Here is a 26,295-nt window from a genome sequence, read left to right on the forward strand (position 1 = left end):
TGAATACTACTTCGTTGTCGTCAGTAACTTCACAGGGATTTAATATTACCAATAGCACGAACTGCATGTGTGAACTTTTCTAAATGATTTTTTGGTAGGTGTTCTGATTAAAGTGTTTCTATCAATGAGTTTTCAATAACAGTTGTACAAAAAATAATTTTTAAAGAATTTGATTTCTAGGTAGCCGTGGAAATATCAAGCTTATGACAGTTTGGTGACTTTTATAAGTAATTGATAAATGGTTATTGACGGTGTTTCAAAAAATCGCCAAAAATGAATGCAAATATTGATTATTCAAACGAAGTTCTTATGAAATTATTTATTATACACGGACAGTGTGATCAAATCATTGTCAGAACTTGTAGAAAATTCAACCAAATGTATCCTGAATCAACACCAATAATTTCCTTAACTATGGCTCGATGTTAAAAGCGCCTTCAACATTACCAAATCCTGTTACTTCAAATGAGGACAATACTGTTAACGTTTTGCCATATTTTTATGCATATCCAGAAGCTTCCATTCGCAGTGCAGAAAAAGATTTAGGTGTATCACATGCTTCAGTACAACGAATTTTGAAAAATCACGGAACGCATCCGTATAAATTTACCAAAGTTCAAGCTCTAAAAGTAGAAGACTTCGAACGTAGAATGCATTTTTGTGAATCCCTTTTGATTCATACACAGGAAGATCGGGAATTTTTGTCAAAAATTATTTGGAACGACGAATCAAAATTCACGAGAGATGGTATTTTCAATAGAAGGAATAAACATTTTTGGGCTGATCACAATCCTCATGTTACAAAAGAAATGGGTTTTCACTAAAAATTTGACCTGAATGTTTTCTGTATTAGCTTTTTTATTTATGAAGACACTCTGAATGCAGAGAGATATCTCCAAATATTAAGGACGACTGTAACCGATATTCTTGAAAATTTGCCTTAAGAGGAATATAGGAATTCGTGGTATCAACTGGACGGAGCGCCAGCTCATTCCACCCAGGAAGTTTCCAGGAAACTTGACGAACTCTTCGACGATCGTTGGTTTGGGCGTTGGGATTGGCCACCGAGATCACCCGATCTCACGCCACTTGACTTTTTTTATGGGGTGTTTTAAAAGAAAGGGTATACAGTACTCCAGTGCTTATCAAAGATGAATTGCGACGGCGAATAGTGCGGAGTATTGAAGATCTGGATTCCCAGGAAATTATAAAAGCAACCACAAGTCGCGTACAAAAAAACATTTTGAAGTGTTTAGAATGTAATGGACAACATTTTCAGCATTTATTGTGAAAATGTGATATTTTTTACAATTTTGTTATTTTGATTCATCCTATTCTGTTATTGTCTGTACTTTCACATGTTTCAGCCCACAAAATCTTACTTTTTACCTAGAAATTATTGATTTTTGGTACAGTTGTTCCCCGGAAACTTTGAACCATAGTTAAGGAAATTATTTTGTAACCTTACAAACTTCCTCTCGTTCATTGGTGTTAATTCAGGATACATTTGGTTGAATTTTTTACAGGTTCTGACAATTATTTGATCACTTTGTTCATGTGTATAATAAATAATTCCATAAGAACTTTGTTTGAATAATCGATATTTGCATTCATTTTGGAAGTTGATTCGAAACACCGTCGATAACTCTTTGTAAATTATAAAAGTAACTGAACTGCTATAAGCTTGATAATTCCACTGCTACCTAAATTCAAATTCTAAAAAAAAAATGTTTCTAGAAGAAGCGACTTTATTGAGAAAACTTGACGATTTAGGTATAGGGACATGATATTTCATCTTGAAGCATTTTTCACCATCTTTCAATTTACCGAGTAATATACAGGGGGTTTTATTTGAAATGATGAACTTTTGACTACTTTTATGCACAATGGAAATAATAGTAGTTTTAGCACGCCCTGTCTGATATGGAGTCGATTTCTTGGTGTTATTCGAATATATCGAGTTTGTCCAAATTATCATCAAAATATCAACTTTTCATGAATTGAGAGTACTGATGTACTTGATTTCAATTAAGGCTATGTTTTGGACCATATTTAGCACGATCTATTTTTTATCTCGGAAACAGATAGAGATAGGTATAGGATATTATTAACAAAAAAATATTAAAATACCTGAGCGATTCCAAAAATGTATCAACATACGGGGTGTTCCTTTCAAAAAAAATAAGTTTCTAGGACTTTTTGATGGAGGTGTCAACGCCGCAATGCTGAAAATATTTTAGATCGATAGAACAGGTGAAGAAATGTGAGAGGTGAAATTTTCAGATAAATCATGCTTTGTGTTTTCCAGAAACGTCTAACCTACCATCGACCGTGAGTCACGTATACAAAAATATGTTGGTAATTTTGGAAAAAAATTGATAAACAATTACTTTCAAATTAACTATCTACAAAGATTTGTTGATCATGCAAAGCATTGCCTTTCAGGTATAAACTGGAAGACAAATCCCTCCCGAAACAACTAGTTTCAAGTAATTGAATAGAACTGGCCGATTCTTTTTTTACTTTACTGAAATTCGCTTCTGATAAGGGCACATTTATCAGTCTGTGGATCATACTGTTGAAAGCTGCTACCTTGTGGTGATATGGGTAAGTGGACGAATTTTGAATGATAATATCTGTATGTGCCGGTTTAGGACAAATTGAAAAATTATGTTTGTTGTTAACTTTTGTTATTGTCAAGTCCAAAAAATTCATAGAGTCGTCCTGTTCTATCTCCATTGTGAATGTGATAGAAGGGTGGAGAGAATTGATGAACTTCAAAAAGATTGTCAACTGTCTGTTCGTTCCCGTGAAACATACCAGGATATCATCCACATGTCTATACCAATACAAAACTTCTTACCAGTGGGTTACTGTGTATTCTTCTTTCCAACCCCATTTATATCAGAAAGAAGTCAAGTGAAAAATATTTATTGCGTCATGGGTGAAAAAGAAAAATTCCGATCGTTAGTCATGAACCCACAACCACCTAAATTGTATTTGTTGATTAAATTACACAGAGATATAACTACCCGATAAGACCGGAAGTTTCTTTCGTCACAGCTCCTTCAGTTAAAATATCGGAAAAACTCATTGCAATAATTCAAAACCACACCAATTTCAAATCAAAATTCAGTTTGAGGAATTCATATCAATAAATTTCAAGATATTACACTCCCGGATAATGCCAAATTGATTTCATTCGATGTAAAGAATCTGTATCCCAGTATCCCTCCAAATGAAACAATTACTTTGGTGGAGAATCTATTGGACAAAAACTCTATCAATCCAGTAGCGAAAAATGAAATATTAGACTTGCTTACGGTGTGTTTGTCACAGAATTACTTCCAATTCAATGAAACGTTTTACTCATCCTGCAAAGGTCTCACAATGGGAAACCCACTTAGTCCTATTCTGGCAGAGGTTTTCATGGACGATTTGGAAAGAAGAATACACACTAAGCCACTGGTAAGAAGTTTTGTGTATTGGTATAGATATGTGGATGATATCTTGGTATATTTCACAGGAACAAACAGACAGTTAACTAACTTTTTGAAGTTCATCAATTCTCTTCACCCTTCTATCACATTCACAGTGGAGATGGAACAGGACGACTCTATAAATTTTTTGGAGTTGACATTAACAAAAGTTAACAACGAACGTAATTTTTCAATTTATCGTAAACTGGCACATACATATATTATCATTCATAATTCGTCCTTTCACCCATATCAGCATAAGACAGCAGCTTTCAACAGTATGATCCACAGACTGATAAATGTGCCCTTGTCAGAATTTCAATAAAGAACTGAATATAATAAAGTGAATAGCCATCAACAATGATTACGATAGCGGTCTGATACATTCTTTATTATCAAAAAAGTTATGAAGGCAAGCTTTGAAAGAAGTTCATCCAAATCCGAAGACAAGAGGATAAAAGTTATAGAACCTTAACCTACTTAGGCCAACCCACCACAAATATTTCAGATTTTCTGCACAGCAAAGGTGTAAATAATGCTTTCCAAACCAACAACAACTTAGCCTGCACATTAAAAATAACAAAGATGAAAGTTCTGTTTCAGAAAAATCAGGAGTGTATAAATTATCGTGTGGGTCATATCCGATATTTTATATAGGACAAACGGGAAGAACGTTCAGAGCCCGCATAAAGGAACACGAATATAGTTTTCAGAATGAAAAAATAAATTCCACATATACCAGTCATTTAATCTCAGAGGGACATGAGTTCAACCATGAATACAAACCCCTCCATTTCCAGAAGAAAGGTTTGACACTTAACCTGTTCGAGAGTTTGGAAATAAACAAATTCAAAAACACTCAACATCTTATTAGCCATGAAACTGAATTGAAAAATTCGCCGTTATTGAATTTGTTCATTTGCAGGTAAAAATAATAGTTGGGTAGGTATATTTACAGGTATACTTTGGAAAAATATATTGATATTGTTAATGAATTTATATCTGACCTTTTCAGGTAGATTTATTATTCAGGTAGACGAATAGGTAATGGGTTAGAGTATAAAATGGTGTAATTTAGCAGTAACTCTCCGTTTATGCTTGAATAAGCTATTGTATAGCAAAACACGTGTCGCGATTTTTGTAAAACCCTTTTTTAGTGAAAATCATATTATGAACTGTATTGATTAGTTTTTCAGTTTCAAGTAAACATTCAAGTGAACAACCACTTCCATATGAATACTGAATTACACAAAAAATACATTTTTCATTAGATCTGTTCGTTATGGAATTGAGATACAAGAGATATCAGTCACAGAAAAACTACACAACGTGATAACTGGAAGAGCATTGATATAAAATAAAATGTCATTTACATAAAAATCTAGCATTCTTAAGGTGTAGGTACTTGTCTTGTGCAAGAAATGCGTGTGTTTTTGTCGCCTTCAATTTGCAATCAGATTCAATATACTCGTACATCAACTTCAGCAAGAATTAGATACTATAATCGATATTGTTAACCAGATCGCTTCATGAAAAAGTGGTCTGGTAAGCACGTCGTGCATCAGATGTCAAGAAAATAGATTAGATTATCCAAGCTCACCAGTCCTGACTAACCCTACACTATTTCATAGTATCCTGTCACGGCTAAAGGTCACAGTGTTTAGAGTTTCCTATTCTGGAAACAAATTGCCCGACTTTAGCTATTCTGAGCTCGAAACACGTTTTAAATTGTCAATTTGATCAGAGAAATTGATCAGAAAGTGAGCTGTTCCAATGAAGCAGGATTTTTAGGAATAGTTGATTCTCAAATTGAATAAGGGATATTTTTTAGAAGAGATCAGTGTGTAGGAAAACGTTTTTTAGTGTTCTACTTTTCCATTTTGATACGAAAAATGTGTGCAAATGTGTTCAAAATGAATTCTTTTGCAAAGATGTGTTGCACAGAAGTTTTCCTCTTTTACAAACTGAATAGAGAAGCCCTTTCAAAACAAACATTTCCACATTGACTTACACAAAAACCACTTCTTCCTATTCAGTTTGTACTCAAAACATTCGTTATGGAATTGAAAAATATATCATTCATGGTAATACTACATAGCATACAGTGTGTCAAATGGAAAACGTACCACCATCTATATTTTAGCCCCTATAGAAAATCTTAAGATATGCATAAACACGTCGAGCTTATTTTGAAGGGGGACACTCTGTAGGCCAGTTTTTGATTCCACCATCCTGCTTTGGAAATAAATTCAGAAATTCCTGATATTGTTCTCGCAGGAAACGAGAAAATTGGAAATATTGACTGGTATTCTTTCTTGAATAACGCTAATGTTGATGTCGTGGTTGGCCTTTTTTATAACGAAATTGATGGAATTATTACGAGACACGTACAATCTAAAATGATAAACAAAAACTATCCAATCTGGTTTTCGTATAATATAAAGAAACCGATTAAAAAAAACCTGAACTGCACAAAAAATGAAAAACATACAAAAACGAAGAAGATTACTTGAACTTTTCAATGTTACGTAAAGAGATTAAGAAACAAATCAATTTAGATTACTCAGAATCCATTAATAATCTAGAAAATGATATGGCGACGAATGTGAAGAAATTCTGGTCATATATTTCTAACAAAAAAATAAACAAAGAATACCATTGAGTATGTAACTGAATGGACAAAAACTCGAAAATTCTCAGGATATCTGCAACGGCTTCTCTGAATTTTTCTCCTCAGTTTACGAAAGTGATAATACTACATCCATGGGACTTCACTTGTGTTGACACAGTCGCGGCTTCTCATCTAGCCGAAAGTTCCAAGTTTTCTGGAACTGCAGCATTGTCTGGCGAGAAATTGAAAAGAAAAAAATACCAAAATCTTGGAAACAACTATCTGTTTCATCCAGTAGCGGTTGAAACTTTTGGTGTTTATGGCCCGGAGTCTCTGTTATTCGTTCATGAACTTGGAAGGAGAATAGGCTAAGCAACGAAAGATCACCGTTTCACCTCTTTTCTGATAGAAAGAATTGGTATTGCTATTCAACGTGGCAATGCTGCTTCAGTACTTGGAACTATTCCTCCTTCACATAATTTTGATGAGATCATGCATTGCCCTAATTTCAGTACGGAACTGAAACCTCTTCGAAACAAGCCGAGATATGTGGATATTCATCAGTCTCCTATCAAGGTTAATTCACAAGTGATTGATCCAACTTCTTCTTTTTCAGTGCGGTCAGTGGACTCAGGTCATTCTTGCTCTCCAAATATGAGTTGCAGTCCTCGTAAAACTGGTTCCCTTTCAGTGGAAGAGCTTCATGAAGCAAGAGCCGAATCGATCCCTTCTTCACTTGGAAGGATCGATCGCAGCTTGAGAAATGGTTCTTATGGAGATTTTGTCGAACATGTTTTTCCTTACGAACCAGTAGATAGTTGTCCTGAAAATCTAGAGAAGAAAGTTGGATTGGTAGGAAACACTTGCTACATGAATAGCATTTTACAAGTGTTGTTTATGACGAAAAATTTCAAGAACGAAGTTTTAATAATGAACGAGAACGGGAATGTTTCCTACTTATCCAACAAACTCATGCAGCTGCAGTTTCGTAAGAAGGTATCATCTTTCTCTCCAACCGATTTCCTGGAGCCTTTGAAATCCACTAGATACTCGTTAGGACAACAAGAGAATTGTTCCGAATTCTTGGGGCTCTTGTTGAATACTCTTCGTGAGCAAATCAATAGCAAAATCGATACTCCTGACCGCTATGAACTCAATGATTCCGTACTGCCCATCTCGTCTTGTGTTTGTAAATCTTTTGCTGGAAAAATCCACACTTGTTCACTTTGTGGTAAATGTTCAAGAAGTACCGGAAACTTATGTGAATTTCTGGAACTTCATCTAGCTTTTCCTAATATGACTAATAACCAGTCCGTGCAAAGCTTATTGTTAAATCATCTGAAAATGGAATTTTTAACAGGTGATGATCGACTGTATTGTCAAATATGCGCCAAACTAACTGACTGTTATAAAGAAACAAGTATAGCTGAGGCACCAGTCAATCTAATAATAACACTGATGATTTTCAAACAAGACTCAACCTCTAACGGAAGCAAGAAACTCTTTGGAAGGTTCGAAATAGATGAACATTTCAACCTAGCAGACCACTTTTATAATACTCATGCAGTCATTGTTCACTGTGGTTCTGGCGTTGAATTTGGTCATTATTACGCCTTGGTCAAAGACGAAACGGACTGGTTTGAGTTTGACGATCGTCGTGTCACGAAGTGTTCTGGCGATGCATTGAATTTATTAGAGCTTCTGGAGACACCCCACATTTTGTTTTATAAGAGAGGATATTGTTAGATCAAGATCTTCAGATGATGTGGTGCTGCAGGTTTTTCCGGGTTTTTCTGCAGCTGAAAAAGCAAATGCGCCACTGGAATCAATGAAGTCGCCCCGGAGCGCCAATTAATTTTTATTGTTGTTTTCATTTTATTCTTATCGTTGTTTTATTAATAAATTATTTTCGGTTTGAATAAACTATCTCCATCAAATATCACCCTAGATTTAAATTTGGCATATAGAACAATCTACATTGACTCAATAAGTAAAGAGAAAATAAGGCAACAAATTCAAAAACTTGACAATGTGGCCCCGATAATATCCCTCCTATTTTCATAAAGTCATGTGTGAAGTCACTAATCGAGCCATTGTACATAATCACTCACTGAAAACGGGAATATTTCCTAAAAATTGAAAATTAGCCAATATGGTTGCAGTATATAAAAGTGGAAATCAGAGTGTGATTATTGAAAATTATAGAGAGATATCACTTCTATGTATATTTGGAGAACTATTCCAGAGAATAATAACAGACGAACTTTATTTCATGGCAAAATGTCGCCTAACAAATTCAACACGGGTTTTATAGTCAGCGCTCTTGTGTGACTGGGCTCCTGCCGTTAGTACAAGGAACGTTGGTATATATGGAGGATAACGTTCAGGTGGATGCCGTGTACACAGATTTTTCTAAGGCTTTTGACAAGGTCCACCACAGTACCTTGCTCATCAAGTTGGAGAATTTCAGTGTGCATGGCAGTCTGCTGAGGTGGATTTCATCCTTCCTACGTAATAGGTATCAGATTGTGAAACTTTATGATAATATATCTGAAATTCCTAGAGTAACTTCCGGTGTCCCACAGGGATCACACCTGGGAACGCTGATGTTCTCAATTTTTATTAATGACATTGGTTCGTGATTCCAACATATTCATTATCTGTTATACGCCGATGATTTGAAAATTTATTTTTCGATAGAGCAGAAATTACAACAAGTACTTCTCCAATAAGACATCCAAAGTTTATCTGATTATTGTAATTCCAGTAAGTTACATCTCAATCTTAATAAATGCTCTTCTATAACATTTTCTCGAAAAAAGCAGAATGTTGATCACATTTACGAGATAGACGGTTCACCTCTGAAAAAAGTTCAACAAATAAGGGATCTAGGCATTATTCTTGATCAAAAATTGTCTTTTGAAAACCATATTGACTACGTAGTTGAAAAAGCACTGAGAAATCTTGGCTTCTTAGTCAGAAACTGTAAAGATTTTGAAAACTCCGAAACCTGTATACTCATATATTTCCATTGTTCGAAGCCACCTTGAGTATGCAATAATAGTGTGGATTCCTTTTCATCAAAAATATATGAATAGAATAGAACAGGTTTAAAACAGCTTCCCAAACTTCAAATTCAGGTTAAATCAAAGTTTTCTTCCATATACTTCTAGCCTAAAAATATATAAAATTGACGAACTAGAAACCAGACGGAAAATTGCCTACGTCATTTTTCTTAGTAAATTGTTGAACAATAAAATCGATTCAGAATTTGGCAAAGATGGTTCAAGGCAAATGTTTATTCCATGCGCAATGGTGATTTCTTCAAGTTGTCTCCAACAAGTAGTAATCATTTCTTAAACTCTCCAATATCACGTATGCAACAAATATAAAATTCCACTTTTTCCTCTGTTGACCTATTTCACTTACCCCTTTCAAAAGTAAGAGTTTCTTGTAGAAACATACTATGCACTAGATAGGGTGAATGTATTTTTATTTCTATTTGTAAATAATTATCTTTAGTTTAATCTAACTCAACTCTTTGAATGTAACGATGAATCTTGTAATTTCTGTGTGACTCTATAATTGGAACTTTTGCTCTGTTAAGTTGAAAAAGCTGTAAATAAATTACATGAATCCTCTAGAAGGGAAAAACTCCTGAAATCCTAAATAGAACGAGGTGTTGAGTGATACCTTCAGATAAATTTTGAATGTTGTCATACACAGTTTTATTTGAAAAAATCGAAATGGTATGTGCATAAAGCACCGGCAGATGTTCACGTAGGAGCACTGAGTGTGAGAAAGGCTTCATTTATTGAATAGTTCCTTGGGATGGCTCCCGTTTTGTTCTCATGAAAACCAAGGGAAATTGAAATATGAATATTCAAATAAAACAACAAACATACTCAAATAATTCTAATGAAAACCATATGCATCGATAAAGAAAATTGTAAATATCTCGAAAACGATCACCTTCAGCGTTATTGAGAAAGTGTACATTTTCTACTTAGAAAAGATTTAGAAATTAGGTTTTTTCATGAAGGGAAGGAAGGCCTGTCAAAAAAGTTAGGGCAATTTTAAATAAATAATGACATCATACCCAGCGACCTGTAGATTCTATATAAAAATTATTACAAAATTTTGATTTCCAACATCAAAAAACCCCGAGTACTAAACTTCGTGCGAATAACTTATTTTTTGCAAAAGTTATTTTGAAAAAAAATAAATCAATTTCAACACCCCGTATCTCCGAAACGAGACATTTCCAGACACAATTTTATATGGAGTGTCGGTAATAACAGACGGTCCTCAATGACTTTATAACTTGAATTTTGTCTAAGTGTGACATTATCCTAATCTGAAAATCGGCGAGTAGACTAGGTCAATTTGGTTAATTAGTAGATTACATCTGCAATGCTTGGGTTCATGAATTTCCAAGGATTTTACATAACTGAGTTTGCAACCCTTGCCTGCATAATGCAACATTTCCGTATCGTATAGATTCGGGAACTTGTGGTCACATCCAAGGAATGGTTTGAATCATTTTTACCTAGTCTCCCTGCACGCTCTTTTAGGAGATTCAAGTTCTGATTTTGTAGATTTCCCGGAGAGTACACTTAGAGTTGCTCTCTCATAAGTAATAATTATGGAATACGGCTTCCAGCTTGCATATACATATATATTTCTGTTTCTTCATTTTTTCCATTGTTTTATTTCAAGTATTATCGAGTGTTCATGTGTTCGGACTTTTTCATTGCACTGGAGTCATCTTGTTGCTGTTTCACTTCCGTTGATTAACTTTTCAATGTGTGTCTCATCTATTCTAACCGTTTTGATTTGATTCCTAAAGAAACACTTGAAAAAGTTATTGTATAGCGAAACACATGTTGAGTTTTTGTGAAACTGGTAAAAACCTCACAATAAAGTATCGGCCGATTCCATCACATATCGATTTCTTCCATTATATTTTCAAAACTCAGCTCTTTTTCTTATTTTTCCATTTTTCTCGTCTACTTTCTCCATCCGGAGTAATGATTGATTTTTTCCTGGTTGACTTGAGTTTTCTTCATCTTATTATTCATCACTAGTTACTCTATCGGCGCACACGAACAGATTGTGTAGGCAAATTTTTGATACTGAGTTATGTTCTGCAATTTATTAATTTTGGAAGATATCTTAATTTTTTGTTTGAAATACAACCCCTGTTGTATACTGCTAACGTAGACTCTTATAAATGACAACATTTTTAGCGCTTCCGAGGGTTTATTCTTATTCCTAGGCTGCATTTATCTAGTAGAGAATTCAGAAATAGAAAAAAAATTGAACGAAAGTCCTATTTTGTGGAAGGAATCAGAACTTTTTATGGACCTTCTTTGGGTATCTTACCCTTCCATAATCTGAAAATTGCAGAAATTTATACACTTGTAGGAAGTGCAAACTTTATACTTTTCCCAATAAGTAACTGCATAAGTTCAAAGTATTTTTCACAAAGAGGAATATTTTATTTATCGGCAACTTGTCCTGTTTGATAATTTTGCCTATCAAACCACAGATCCTCATATACTAGAGTTTATGAAGCTAAAATCTGAATCTGCTTTCAGATTTGGAAAAAATCTAATTATATCAGCATTTTTTTTCGCTGACTCTGATCATTTCTGAATTTTCTCGAACAGATTTCGAAACTCCTTTGACATCTTCCGAGGAAGTTTGGAAATGGAGAGTATCAACCAGAAAATTGCTAATATACTTAGATTTCTTACGATTTTAGCCTTCGAAACGTTTAAATCAGTATCTGTATAATTTCTTACCTTTTTTCACAGGCAAATTATTAAATACAAATCAAAGATGAATGAAACATCTTTTTTCTTCTTCATTATAATTTTCATATTGTTCAGATTGTGGAAGATGAAAATACCCGAAGAATTATTCTAGTGGCGTGAAAAAGAAGTGTAGATATCGATATAGCCTGTTTTCTATATCAGTTTTCTGAAACACTTCAAAGTAACCTAACCTAAACATGTAGAACAGAATTATTCTGCTTCACGTTTCTGTCGGGGCGATTTCAAACCGTGTTGACTAATATAATCGAACTCTAGGTAAAACGTTTTTAAAATACGTATTACATTACGGAGCATACATCTATCAAGAAATACTTTATATTTTCACTGATTCGTTTCCGAATATTTGAAACAGGAATCTGATCAAGAGAAACCTCGTTATTTTCGTGTATCAACTATGTCAGCTCACGCTGATAATGAGTGATTATTTTGCTAGTATCTTTTTGGCAACACTGTTTTTGACAGATCACGCGTGAATCGTTTCTTGTGTCATTGTCAAACATGTCCAGTTTGGTCTATAATTTAACCATGAATCGACTTACGAATGAACAACGCTTGAAAATTATTGAATTTCACTAGTTCGGACTTCCATTGTCTACTATATAAAATGATTTGAAATCCCTGAAACAAGTAAAAAAGGATAATTAAAAAAGAATAGTTGAAAATAACAATTATATTAAGCAACAATGAACCTGAAATGAAATGATAGTGAAATAACCTACAAGTAAAAATATAATAATTGAATAAATAAAAATTAAAGGAGTGAAAAAAGAAAATAATAAAAATAAAAAGTGTAGAGATTCCAAGTCACGTTAGTTCACGACGTTTCGATTGTTGGTATCTACAATCGTCTTCGGGTGATGACTGGACTGATTCCTCCGAGAGATGACTATTTTATAGGCCGTTGAAATACTTTCACTCTCTCTACTTTCCATTTTCCGCTTCACTGATTCCGTGAGAGATGACCGTTTTGGCGGGAGTTGGTCATTTTTCGTTTGATGATGGGTTTCCATATGTTTCGTATATCTACGCTGGCCTGGCTGAATACGTTGTTGGACAACATGTATGCGGCTTCCTTAAATTTTCTCCTGAACCAATGTTCCTCTCTGTGCAAGATCTCAGCTTGGGACCACTCGATGTTGTGTTGATGGGTCCAAACATGGTCTGCTATTCCTGATTTGCTGGTTTCTCCTCGCTGTATGTGCTTCTTGTGCTCGGCAATGACAGCAGGAGCCTCGCAAGGAAGAGAAGCCGTCACAACCAGTGCTTGCACTTCCCTACATTAGAGGATTATCGGAGAGGATAAGAAGAATTGGTTCCAAGTACAACGTTAGAACCTGTTTCAGATCCGGTAACACTATCCGTAGCAGCCTCACGAAAACCAGGCCCCCAAACGCGGACTGCGATTCCAAGAATTGCATTTACCGGATACCCTGTGAGTGCGGAAAATCCTATATTGGTGAAACTAAGAGGCCATTGAATGTTCGCATTGCCGAAACATTGTCAATCACCTTCAAACAAACGGTGAAAATTATTGAATTTCATTATAAAAATTCATGTTCGGTGACGAAAGTGCATCGTGCACTTCTTCCAATTTATGGGCAGTTTCGTCGGCCTACTGAGGGAGCTATTCAGAAACTTGTGTTTGAATTTCGAACCCAGTTTATATTATTGGACATTGAACCACCAACACGCATACGTAGAGTGAGGACCGTAGAAAATATTGCGGCTGTATCCGCCAGTGTTCATGATGACCGTGAAATGTCGATTCGCCGCCGTTCGCAGCAACTGGGCCTCTATTACGTAGGAAATTTTGCGAAAGGATTTGGGTGTAAAACCTTATAAGATACAGCTGGTGCAAGAATCGAAGCCACACGACCTTCCACAACGTCTAACATTTGGTGAATCGATGCTGGCAAAGTTGGAGGAAGATCCACATTACTATCGAAAAATTGTGTTCAGCGACGACGCTCATTTCTGGTTGAATGGATACGTCAACAAGCAAAATTGCCGCATCTGGAGTTAAGACCAGCCACAAGCATTGCAAGAGCTACCGATGCATCCCGAAAAAGTCACTGTTTGGTGTGGATTAAAGTTCGGTGGCATCATTGGGCCGTACTTCTTCAAAGACGACAATGGCCGGAACGTTACTGTGAATGGCGAGCGCTACCGTGTGATATTTGACGACTTTTTGTTGCCCAAAATGGAAGAATTGAACATGCCTGACATGTGGTTTCAACAACTGTGATTTAACGCCTTTGGATTATTTCTTGTGGGGTCATGCTGAGGTTCATGTCTACAGGGATAAACCAGCAACGACTGACGCTCTGGAAGCCAATATTGACGCATTTATACGTGAAATACCGGTCGATATGTTAGAGAGAGTGTGCCAAAATTGGACCTTGCGCATGGGCCATCTAAAGCGGAGCCGCGGACAACATTTGCATGAAATCTTTTTCAAACATTAAATTATATTGATCGTTCTATCGATTCTAATAAAGATTTCATCAATATTTTCAAATTTTTTGTGTTGTTTTGAAAATCAAATCCTATACCTCTTAAAAAATCTCCCGTTATGAAAAACACACGACAGAGTTGATTTTTTTTGTTTTTGTGTTTATGAGCACTTGCAGGACCGATCTAAACACGAAATCACGATAAATAAATACATAAAAATATCTAACCTAACCTGAACATGTAAAACGGAATTCTACTGCTTCCCGTTTCTGTCGTGACGATTTCAAATCGTGTTGACTAATATAATCGAACTCTAGGTAAAACGTTTTTAAAATATATATTACATCACGGAGCATACATGCGATCTATCAAGGAATATTTTATATTCACACTGATTCATTTACGAAAATTTGAAACAGGAATATAATGAGGAGAAACCTCATTCTTTTCAATGATCAACCACATCAGCTCACGCGATATAAAAAGCACACGACAGAGTTGAATATTTTTGTATTTGTGTTTATGAGCACTTGCAGGACCGATCTAAACACGAAATCACAAAAAAATATATAAAAATATCTTAGTACGAATCTGTTGCTTCATGTTTTTTGAAAGAGATGTATGATTTATTCTTTCAATACACATAATTTTGACACAGTTTAACGATATGGTCAAATAACTTCAAATTTCTAGCCAATAGCAGAACAACAAAGATTGTGAAAAAATACTTCTTTTAAAATCAGTTTTCCAATTTTCATATTTGAGTTGAGTTCGGAGAACAAATGAATCGTTAACCGATGGAGTTGATAAATTGCAAACTAATCTTTAAACGTAGGCCTTATCCTTATCCACACGTCGTGTGGTCCAGAAAAAAATCAGTAAAAAATCATTATCTTTAGACAAGTTTTCACTATATCATGCTTCTTTTTCCATGAAAGCAGTCGTTTCTTAATTAGTTGATGATGACATTGATTTTTGAAATATCATGAAATTCTCTATAAAAAAATTCTAACGGTTTTTTTTCGTGAAAATCTTCGAAATAATCAACTTTTAGTGAATATATAATACAACAATTTGAAAATCTCCAAAACATGCTAAAACATAATGAAATAATATAAAATAACCTTTTATTATACATTAAAATATTGTCTACAAAAATATCTTCTCTAGGACTTATCAACAAAGTCTATAAGTGCTGAAAAAAATGAACTTCTCAATAGGAGAGATAATATCCCAAAAACAAACAAGTTTTACAAATGTTTAAGGAATGGTTAAAAGTCAAATATATTTTTTTATTGTTTACCCGTTAAACATAAAGTATATGGTGTGAAAACTTGGGAAAAATAGCACACTACTTGAATTATATTTATTTTAAAGAGTGAGAATTACACCATCTGCAAAACTAAAAAATATTCACATGTTTTGAAGTGTATTTTATAGAATTAACAATGTTTGAAACTAATGTTCTTGTTGAAGTCGAATGAATTAGAGACTCATCATTGATGCTATATTTTACATTTTATTCAAACGTTGGACCTAGAGTATTTTATCTTTATTGTTAAAAACCAAGAATCCACTATATTGCTTTGCTGACGACAGCACACTTGTCTCGTCAGTCCATTTGGATTCAAGGACATCTGCTACGAAGGCACATCTTCACCGGCAGCAGGAAGTTGCATATTTTAATGAGGATCTAGAGGTGATTTCGAATTGGAATGAAAGCAACCAGGTTCATTTCAATGCCACCAAAACCTAGGCATCGGTTTTCTCCAAGAAGATAAATGTCTCCGAACCGGATATAATAATGTCAGACATTTTCGCTTTCTGCTTCGATAAGTTTGTTGGGAGTTGAAATGGACACCAATATGTCTTAGTACAATCATGTTGCTGGAATTGCAAAGGCTGCTTCTCAAAAGCTTGGAACACTATTCCGAACCAGAAAACTATACAAACCTCAGCAACTTTTGATGCTTTATAAAGCTCAGATCAAACCTTTTTTAGAGTATTGTTCTCATGTTTGGAGCTCTGCCCCTAAACATACCCTGAAGTTGCTGGATGAGATCCAGAAAATAGCCATCCGCCTGATTGGAGACGCAAACAGAATTGAACAGAGAATTTTCAGGAAGACACTAATTGTGCCAAATGTGGACACCATGAAAGCTTGCTGAATCTGATATCTTTTCAGGAGATAGATAGCGAAAAGTAATGGATAATATCTTTGAATAATACAGTATTACACTAATCAACTTTCATTTAATAAAACGAATGAATTGAAAAGACTCGCAATATAAATTCTATTAGAACCATAATCACTGATCTATAATTGAATATGATCCTACTGAAAACTCTCATCGGAGAAACGAGATGAGAGCTGGCTGTAAAATAATTCACATCACGTCAGAAAATTGATGAAGTTAAACCAAGTTGAATGAACAGGCAAAGATGGATAACAAACGCTTCAAGAAAACCCAATTAAGGGAAACGAGCCTACAATCTAAATGTTGTTTCAAGAATGATACTAACTAAAACTTGGGAGGATACTCTCAAGCATAAAATTAATTCACAGAAGACCAGAATCCCTTCTATATTAGCTTTGTTATAATCGAAGCAGCTTTGCCGAAAGTTCTTTTATAGTTCAAGGGTTCAGGTTCTTTCTTTCACTATAAACCACAGGAATATCTTCAACATTCTATATGGAAGCATCTAGTCGAAATTTGTTTGAACTGAGGATAACCAAGTTCTTACTTTCAGAAATTCGGTTCCCAATACGGAAAGTCCGCGGAATCACCAATCACAAATACAGTGCAACCTCAATGACACGTATACAGTAATTTAGGCAGTGGTTACATTGGATACGAATTCGTTCATACGAAAACAGTAGTGATTATGGATTCGCTGTCAAAGTTTTATCAGTTTGAATCATCACCATTAGTTACTGAAAGAAAAAAGAGGAAAATGGGTTGACACATATTTTTTATCCAGAAATGGAAAGGGAGAGTTCGGAAGGTCATATGAAGAATTAAGAAGAAATAATGAAACATTTTTCGAATACACGAGAATGACACAATCCACATTCCACTATATATTAGAGAATATTGAGAGTCACATTTCTAAGCAGTCAAATTTCCGGGAGTGCATATCACCAAATCATAAACTGATTATAACATTAAGGTAAGTAAAAATGTTATTTTCATTAACGTACATTATAATTTATAAATTATCAAAAAGTATTTTGCTGAAAGTTGGTTAAATATCCTGCTGCAGTACCACCCGTATAATCAGTAATAAAACCAGATGAAGATTCGTTTGTGTGCTGTACAGGAGTCGGTGGCTGTGAGTACTCTGTTGAGGTCGTACTATATATCGGTGATGGACGTGGGATTGGAATAAACTGACGAGAAGTCGATGGGTGCTGACTTTCTGGAAAAGAAACGATTTCATGTTCCTGCATAACCAACTGTAAGATTTTCGATCTAAGAAAAAGCTTTCTGTACACGGGCAGTGACTGAATATATGGCAGGAGACTTAGTAGAAAGTAGGTGTCATCATCCTGCTTATGCTCCAAATGCTGCTTGAATTGTTGTAATTTTTATTTTCCAATATGCATCAGTTCTTGTATTGCGTCATCTTTAACAAGTTTTGTTTTTTTTGGTAAGAATTAGTTTTGTTTGATTTTGAGTGATCCGTTGCTGACCTCTTCTTGTTATTGGAGGATGATTGTTGGTTTATTTCAGTTTCAATTTCTAGTTGGGACAGATCGCAAGGTTCAATTTCTAGTTGGGACTGATCGTCAGTATTCATTGGACCTACTGTTGCATCTTCTTCCATCTCAGCACCATTTGAATACTGTGTAGCATTTTCAATGTTATCTGTTGTTTTCCTGGGTGTAATCTGATCTTTTAAAAAGATCATATTTGTGAAATATTGCCACTTTGATTGTGGTTCCTCATCAGCACCATCTCCACTCCTTTTTTGGTCCAATTTAGAAATTTCCTTCCTGAAGGTATCACGTAATCCTCGCCATTTTTGACGCACAACATCATCTGAAAAAATTTAAATGATTAATTATTTGAATTCTTGAAAATCTACATATTTTGTTTTAGGAAGCTTGGAACTGGCGCTAGTTTTCGATCATTGGGATTTTCATTTCGAATGTCACATACAACTATTCGACAAGTGGTTTATGAAACCTGTGAGGCTATATGGAATAATTTAAACCAAAAGCATATGCCTTTTCCAACAGAATCAATGTTTTCATCCATTGCTGAACAGTTTTATACAACATGGAAATTTCCCAATTGTGTAGGAGCAATTGACGGCAAGCATATTAGAATTAAATGTCCTGCGAAATCTGGGTCATTCTATTTCAATTATAAAAAATATTTTTCGATTGTGCTTCAAGGTTTGGTGGATGCCCGATATAAGTTTATAAGTATTGAAGTTGGAAGTTATGGAAAGCAGAGTGATGTTGGTATTTTCACTACTTCATCGCTTTACTATCATCTTGAACAGAATACATTCTGTGTACCTGGACCGAAGACGTTGCCGGGTACAAATATTATTGTTCCACACGTTTTCGTCGGAGATGCGGCCTATCCGTTAAAGCCGTATCTAATGAGACCTTTTTCTGGACAAAATCTGTCACAGGAGCAAGAAAAATTCAATTACTGCCTTTACCGAGCAAGGCGCCTTGTCGAATGCGCCTTTGGTATAAATACCTCAAAATGGAGAATTCTAAAAACAGAAATTGAAATTGCTCCCAGTCGATTTAATTGTGAAATGTATTTGCTTGTTGCATAATATAATTATTGATTTGGAGGGAAGCTCAGAAGTCATTCAAAATACTGCCCCTCAACAAACACGTGATCGAACCGTTGGAACACGAAGTTTTAACAGAGCTACTCGTACTGCCTATGACATTAGGAACAAATTTATGCAATATTTCAACACCCATTGAACACAATTTGGAAAATAAGACTGTTATGTAGTGTTAAAACAAAAATTATTCTTGAATAAATATAAATAGATAACGGAAATACATACCTACTAGTTTCATAGTTTCATTTCAGTCGCTACTTCTTTCCATAATTTTTTGTTCAACTCTCTGTTGTGATACTGTTTGCTTTTTTGATCCCACAGGGATCTTCTTTCGTGCACTAACGTTATCAATAATTCGCAATCCATGTTGTCACTCTGAAAACACTGAAAATGCACACTGAAAATGCAAGCTAGTGCATGCATTTTCTAGTGTATAATAGTATATAATATAACCACAACCATGTCAATAAACGCATTTGTTTACTTTCCACGTTTTCTTACGAATTCGTACGACTACATTTTCGTACGAATTCGTATCCAATGTAACCGCCGCCTAATACACGAATCATCCGAAACAATGACCGCCGTGGTCCTAATTCAAAGGCTTGACCTCAAACACCTCACTTTAGAGAATTCGCAGCCTATCTTGACGACATGCTATATAGGCTTGTTAGTTCAAAGTAGAGTAGTGTAATGAAAATCATTGTAACCATTCAATATACAAGTTCATTCATGTCAAAGCACGAACATCAAACAGTATTTGAGAACGAACATGCTACATGGGCCGAAAAGTCTCAGGCCTAACACATAGATGGCGCTAGTCTTATTTCATTCACCATTTCTTCAGTTAGTATAGTCGAAGTAAACGATATTGTGTACACTTAAAGTTTGCGCCACTCTCAAAGGCCAAAAAAACCAATACATAGAAATGAATCGGCTGCGAACTAGTCCACGTGGACTGTAGAATTGGCGGTTTGTATTGGATAATTTTCACTAACAGAGTTTCATCATTGGCTGAAGAGTCATAAAATTAAATTTAAAGTCATGTTACGGTGACGAATAGAAATCGGGGAAGGTTATCGCCGTGATGTTTAGTTCAGGAACTGATCGCTATTTGAGTGTTGAAATTCGATATTGGTGCAGTTATAGTTACTTAAAATTTTTGTTATCTGTTTGAAATGTGGCGTCCTTGGACTAGTACTAATAGTAATAACGAGTGTGATAACAACACATACTTTTTTCAGGGTAGTGATTCGAATAGCGATGGTGAACAATGCGAAAAAGAGATACCAGTGAATGAGATTCGGATACATTTGAATTTCGAAACATATAGAGTATGTTTCAATCTATACAAGAATCTACATCTCAAGTTTGGTTTCGAAAGAAACAAACTATCACAAGCTACATCATATTTGACCGAAATTCCTTTCTCAACTGTACATGAAATATTCAAAAACAAACCTTATGAACGCAAGAGGTGATGTGATACAGGATTACCAAAACCTTTAGATGTTCATCTAATAAAATCATTGAATAAAACACTATACGACTGTTTCAAAAGCAATGAGATTTCTACAACTGAAATCATAAGGAAGAAATTGAATACTTCCGGCCAAACGTTTTGCGTTTGGTGGCCTGGTTTTTTGCGGACTGCGATTTCAAGACTTGCATTTACCGGATACTCTGCGAGTGTGGAGAATCATACATCGGTGAAACTAAGAGGCCATTGAAAGTTCGCATTGCTGAGCACGAGTAATACACACAGCGAGGAGAAGCCAGCAAATCTGGAATAGCAGAGCATGTTTGGACTCATCAAGTGGGCTCAAGCTGAAATCATCCACAAAGAGGAACACTGGTTTAGGAGAAAATTCAAAGATGCCGCGTATTTGTTGTCTAACAACGCATTCAGTCAAGCTAGCGTAGAGAAACGTTACATATGGAAACCGCTAATTAAGCGAAAAACGACCAACTCCCGTCAAACGGTCATCTCCCCTTAAAATCAATGGAGCGGAGAGAGGGGATGGGTGAAAGCACTCGAATGACCTATAAATAGTCAGATCTCGGAGGAATAAGTCCAGTTATCACCCGAAGACGATTGTAAATACTAACAATCGAAACGTCGTGACATAACTTGTTTTGGTATCTTTTAATTTTTATTTTTCATTTAAATCTGGCAGATCATAGACAGATCATCGGGCAGACCATCGGCAAACCATATAATAGACAGCCCGATTTACATTGGTGAATGATTCAAATGTCGAAAAATTCTTTAGGTAAACGACCTGAAGAGTTGTCGTTTGTGTTTATAGAGGAGTACGTGTCTGAGAAATTTTTGAAATATGTACACATTTCATCACAATGAAAAGTGAATTGGTCTTCTATTTTGAACTGATGTTTCAGTTATTTCGTTATTCAATTCACCCTGAATTGTGAATTTCAATCCATGTTACATCAGAAATCAATAGTCACCTAAAATGAAACAAATTTTATAAACAGTTATGTTGAATGTGTCATTCAATTATATAAAATCAAATCAAGATAAATAAATATTGACACAAATAAAATGTGAATGATTATTCGATATAACGAAAAGTGCAATTGCATTTCAAAAACAAATAAACTGAATTTGAATATCAGTTCAAATGTACTAGATCAATTTCCTACTAGCCATACTTCCACAATCACCGCGGAGAATATTTTTATCCCATTTTAATCCTATTCAAAAAGAGATGCTGCTAAATGAAGATAAGGGAGAAGAGAAAATGTTTGTGCATACTTTGGAAACCACTTGAAACTTCTCAAGTATTCCTGAAGTTTCATAACAAAAGAACGCCGCAACGAGATAACCCAACGAGTCGTATTAAAATTTTCAGACTTCCATTAATAAATTTCCATAACTTTTGGATCTTTGTTCGGGGAACGATTATGTGTTTGCAGTATTTGTATAGAACAAAAGTGGAGTTATTGACAAATAATTATATTTTGATTGTACTGGAACGAATAAACAATTCAACACTGTGTTTATACAGTGTTTCTCAAAAGTATCGGATCAAAATAAATAAAAAATGTTCCATGAGAAACTGAGATGCAGTTTCAACAATATATTCTAGGGAATTGAAATTGTTATCACAGATTTGAAATCAAATTGAAATCATAGCAAATGCTGAAGATAGGTGACTTGAGGTACAAATTGGTTTTGTCCAGGCAGCAGTAAAAAGTGTTTGTACTTCTAGTTCTAAAAACAGGGACACAGAAATTTATAAGAGATAACACTTCCAAACCTTCCACATTGCTGTGCAGTATTTTATATAGAGAAACTATCCCAGCGAGTATTCTGCGTAACTCAAGACTTTTAATATTGAATATTATGGTGAGAAATATCTGGAATAGCTCCATCAGGAAAAACACCATAAGATTTGAAGTAAATAAACATAAGGAAACAACGTTAAACTTTTTCAAGCAATGTATTATGGCAACTGTAGAATGGAGACCATAGAATAGGGCCATATTCTAATTTTGACCTCACGTAAGCTTAATAAAAAGTACTAAGAGCAGATACATTCGAAAAAGCTCTACAATTGCGAACCATAAAGCCATAAACTCTCAATTCTTCACTTACTTTCGATCTAATGTGGTTGAAATTTTGATCAAAATACATATAATAATAATATCGTTTATTATGCATGAAAAATACATTCATACATAAAAGGAAAAGGGTTAGCCAAAGGCTATCTTCCACCCCTCCCAAAAATTATACAGTGGGTGTAAGAAAATGATTATTTACTTTCATAACAATGATAGAAAAGAGAAAAAATTATAGATCATATAGTTGCTAATAACTCTTAATATTCTTAACATTATTTTGGCCAATTTAACAATTTCATTGCACTACCATACATTGAATTTTAAATTAGCACTGAGTAGTAAGCATCTGTGATTTTATTTCTTTCTTAAATTGATGAATATTATGATTTGAAAGGGGTAAAATTTCATTGAGATAAAAAGGGGCTATATAAGAAAAACATCCTTGAAATTTGGAAGTACGGTGACTAGGTATGTTGAATGAGTTGATTCTCAAATTGACCATATATATGTCAGAATGCTTGCTTGATAAACTATATAAATAACTAGGTGTTTTAGTTTGAAGTAACTTAAACAAAAAAGTTTTTATCAAATATTGGACTCTGTACCTCACATTCAGCTCCTTCATTTTTAACAAAAATGATGTGACATGTTCACGATATGGTATACAGCATACGGATCGCATGCAAGCATTTTATTCATGTTGTAACTTCTGCTTCTTTTATTGCGGCAAAAAATTGTAATACACCGAACAACAATACTCGATATGGGGGTAAATAAGAGTTTTAACTAACCTGAGTTTGATTTCTTCTGATAACTGATACTTGAATTTATATAGCGATTTGAGTTTGAAGAATGATACTTTGAAAATGTTTGTCACATGTTCATGGAACGACAAAGAGCTAATATCTATGGTTACGCCAAGATTTCTAGCACTGTCTACCCAGTCAATATCTGTGTTACCTATCAAGAGTAAGCCTAAAGTTACACTCAGTTTCTACTATTTGTCTTTGATACCCTATGCATAAGGCGAAAGTTTTATTTGGATTGATTTTCAGTCCATGATTCTCCGAGTATAGGAATGTTTTGTGCAAATCTGTGTTTATATTGACCACGCAACTTTCTGTATCAGTGTAATGAGAACAAAAATATAGCTGTCTGTCATCAGCGTATAGATGTACTTGACGATGTGATAAGAAAGTGGGGTAATCAGAAATAAACATCAAGGGTCCTAAAATACTTCCCTGAGGTACAGCTGAGATTGTTTCTTTTAAAAATGACCATGAGTAATCATCCAGTTTGACCCTCTGTGATTGGCCTGTGAGATAGCTGGTTATCCATTTAAGAGAAATGTCATCGAATCCTATGAACTTGAGCTTGCTGATGAGTGAATCGTAATTAACTAAATCGAAAGCTTTACTTTTATCAAGTAGTAATAAAATGATGACTTTTGATTGATCTCTGAATCTCGCAAGACCGTCGATTACTTTCAAGAGGGGGCAGTCTGTATTCTGTGTTTTTTGGGTAACCCAGACTGCTTGTACGGGAGTATTCGATTATCTTCAAGAGAAGCTCTTGTACACCAAGATCTTCATTTGAGTTACTTCGTGACAGTGAAATAGTATCTAATGAATAATTTTCTTGATGATTGACATTTTCCTACTATAAGAAACTACTTTACATTTGGATGTATTAAGATATATTTTGTTAACACCACACCAAGTCTGTATATTTTCTAACTATCGTTAAATGTATTACAATCTTCGATAGTTTCAACAGGTAAATATATTTTTGAGTCATTTGCAGGAAATAACTTATTACAATCGACATGATTACATTTGAAAATAATAAGAGTAGAAGTGATCCGAGATTCCGTTCCAGAGGTACTCTATATGAAAGATTGAAATTGATAGGTGGTATTCAGGAACGAAGTTTATGAAAAAAAAAGTTGACGTAAGTCTGGAAATGAAAAGTTTTCAAGGTGTGAAACTTTATTTTTTGAATATTGGCAGTGTTATTTTCAGTAATAAGAGGGTCATTTAACCTTAATCAAATACAAAATATTGACTTCATAGTTCAACCAACATTATTGTCCAGAAACAATACGCCACTGAAACTCGTTTCATTTTCCGGAAAAAAATTAAAACGAGAAGCAAGATAAAAACAACTAGAGCGCTACGCATTGAAAACAGTAATTGTTTGTCATTTGTCAAGTTATATTAATTTTAGTGATAACGGATATTCACGATACTAATACAAGTAGAGATTTTTTCAATAAATGTAAAATACATTGCATCTTGGAAATCATGCATTTCCGGATCAATGTTTATATGAACGTTTTTTCATAAAATTAGCTCCTGAACACATGTTTTACCACAATTAGAAAAACACCCTATACAAAATTATCGACAAAAATGTTTCGGAAAAATTTTCAAATGAGTTTACTTCCTTTTTGATGATTCAATTTTGTCACACAATCTTCAACTCCATACCTCTCTTTATGTTACTTTGAATTCAATTAGCAATATACTCTTCAAGATAACTCGGTTACTAGACTAATTTATCAAATCATCTAAAAGATCAATTCGTTCTATATGTGAGACTGATTTATAGTGAAACAGAAAAAAAGAATTATATAGATGATTTGATTGCTGTTTATTGAGGATATTTCAATGCCTTGATTGAAAGGACTTCTGAACACTTTCTATTATTTCTGTGGTGATTGAACGAACTTCTTGACGAATCCTGAGTTACCAATATTTTCAGGTCTATTGAAATAAACTCCACTCTCTGGAAATTTCCAGAGAAAATGATCCAAAGTGGTTGAATCTGGTGAAATTCCTAGCCATTTTATATGACCGCGTCCCTTCTGCCAATCCACTGATCAAGATATATTTATTCGGAATATTCCCGAGCGGAAAGCATACAATATAGAGGTACACCTCCTTCCAACCAAATTTCATATTCTGTTGAAGAAACGTAGGCCAGTTTTTTGATAATGTACTTTACCAGACTGCACACCAAGCTCCTTAGGGACTTTCATCATCCACTGCGAATTTTGAATCTGTTAATCACTGCAATTTTGTTAAGTAACGTTCACTATTCATTCAAAATGATAATTCATCAGATAAGAAAGGAAGATTTTTGGCTTTCTACTTATTCATCTTCATACAAAAATGTTGAAAACTTCCAAAAGAAGGAAGAAACAATCAATTCCAAAATGAACCCTTCACAAAGAAGCATCCATCATGCATAGAAGTTACTTTTAGATTCGAACTGGACAAAAGAAGCCTTCTCGAAACAAATACTTCTATATGAACTGTGAATCCTACAAAATAACTCCTTTTCGTACTTCAAATATTCATTTCAAATCTAAATTCTAGTTTTTTATCCAGTTCTGGTTTTGTCACATCAGCTCACGTTATGGCCGGAAGTATTCAATTTCTTCCTTATTATTTCAATTGTAGGAATCTCATTGCTTTCGTAATACTCATATATTGTTTTTTTCAAT

The 26,295-nt window shown here is 34.6% G+C and overlaps 1 protein-coding gene across 5 annotated transcripts in view; it reads left to right on the forward strand.

Annotated features, from left to right (window-relative positions):
- The window catches only part of DopEcR (G-protein coupled receptor DopEcR), a 133,270-nt gene that overhangs the window by 23,239 nt on the left and 83,736 nt on the right, over nt 1-26,295 (forward strand). The gene's annotated exons all lie outside the window — the stretch shown is intronic.

This window comes from Leptinotarsa decemlineata, unplaced genomic scaffold, assembly GCF_025532065.1.
Source record: "Leptinotarsa decemlineata unplaced genomic scaffold, Ldec_3_MD MMD2_tig00004307_RagTag_RagTag, whole genome shotgun sequence".
In the NCBI taxonomy this organism is placed as follows: Eukaryota; Metazoa; Arthropoda; class Insecta; order Coleoptera; family Chrysomelidae; genus Leptinotarsa; species Leptinotarsa decemlineata.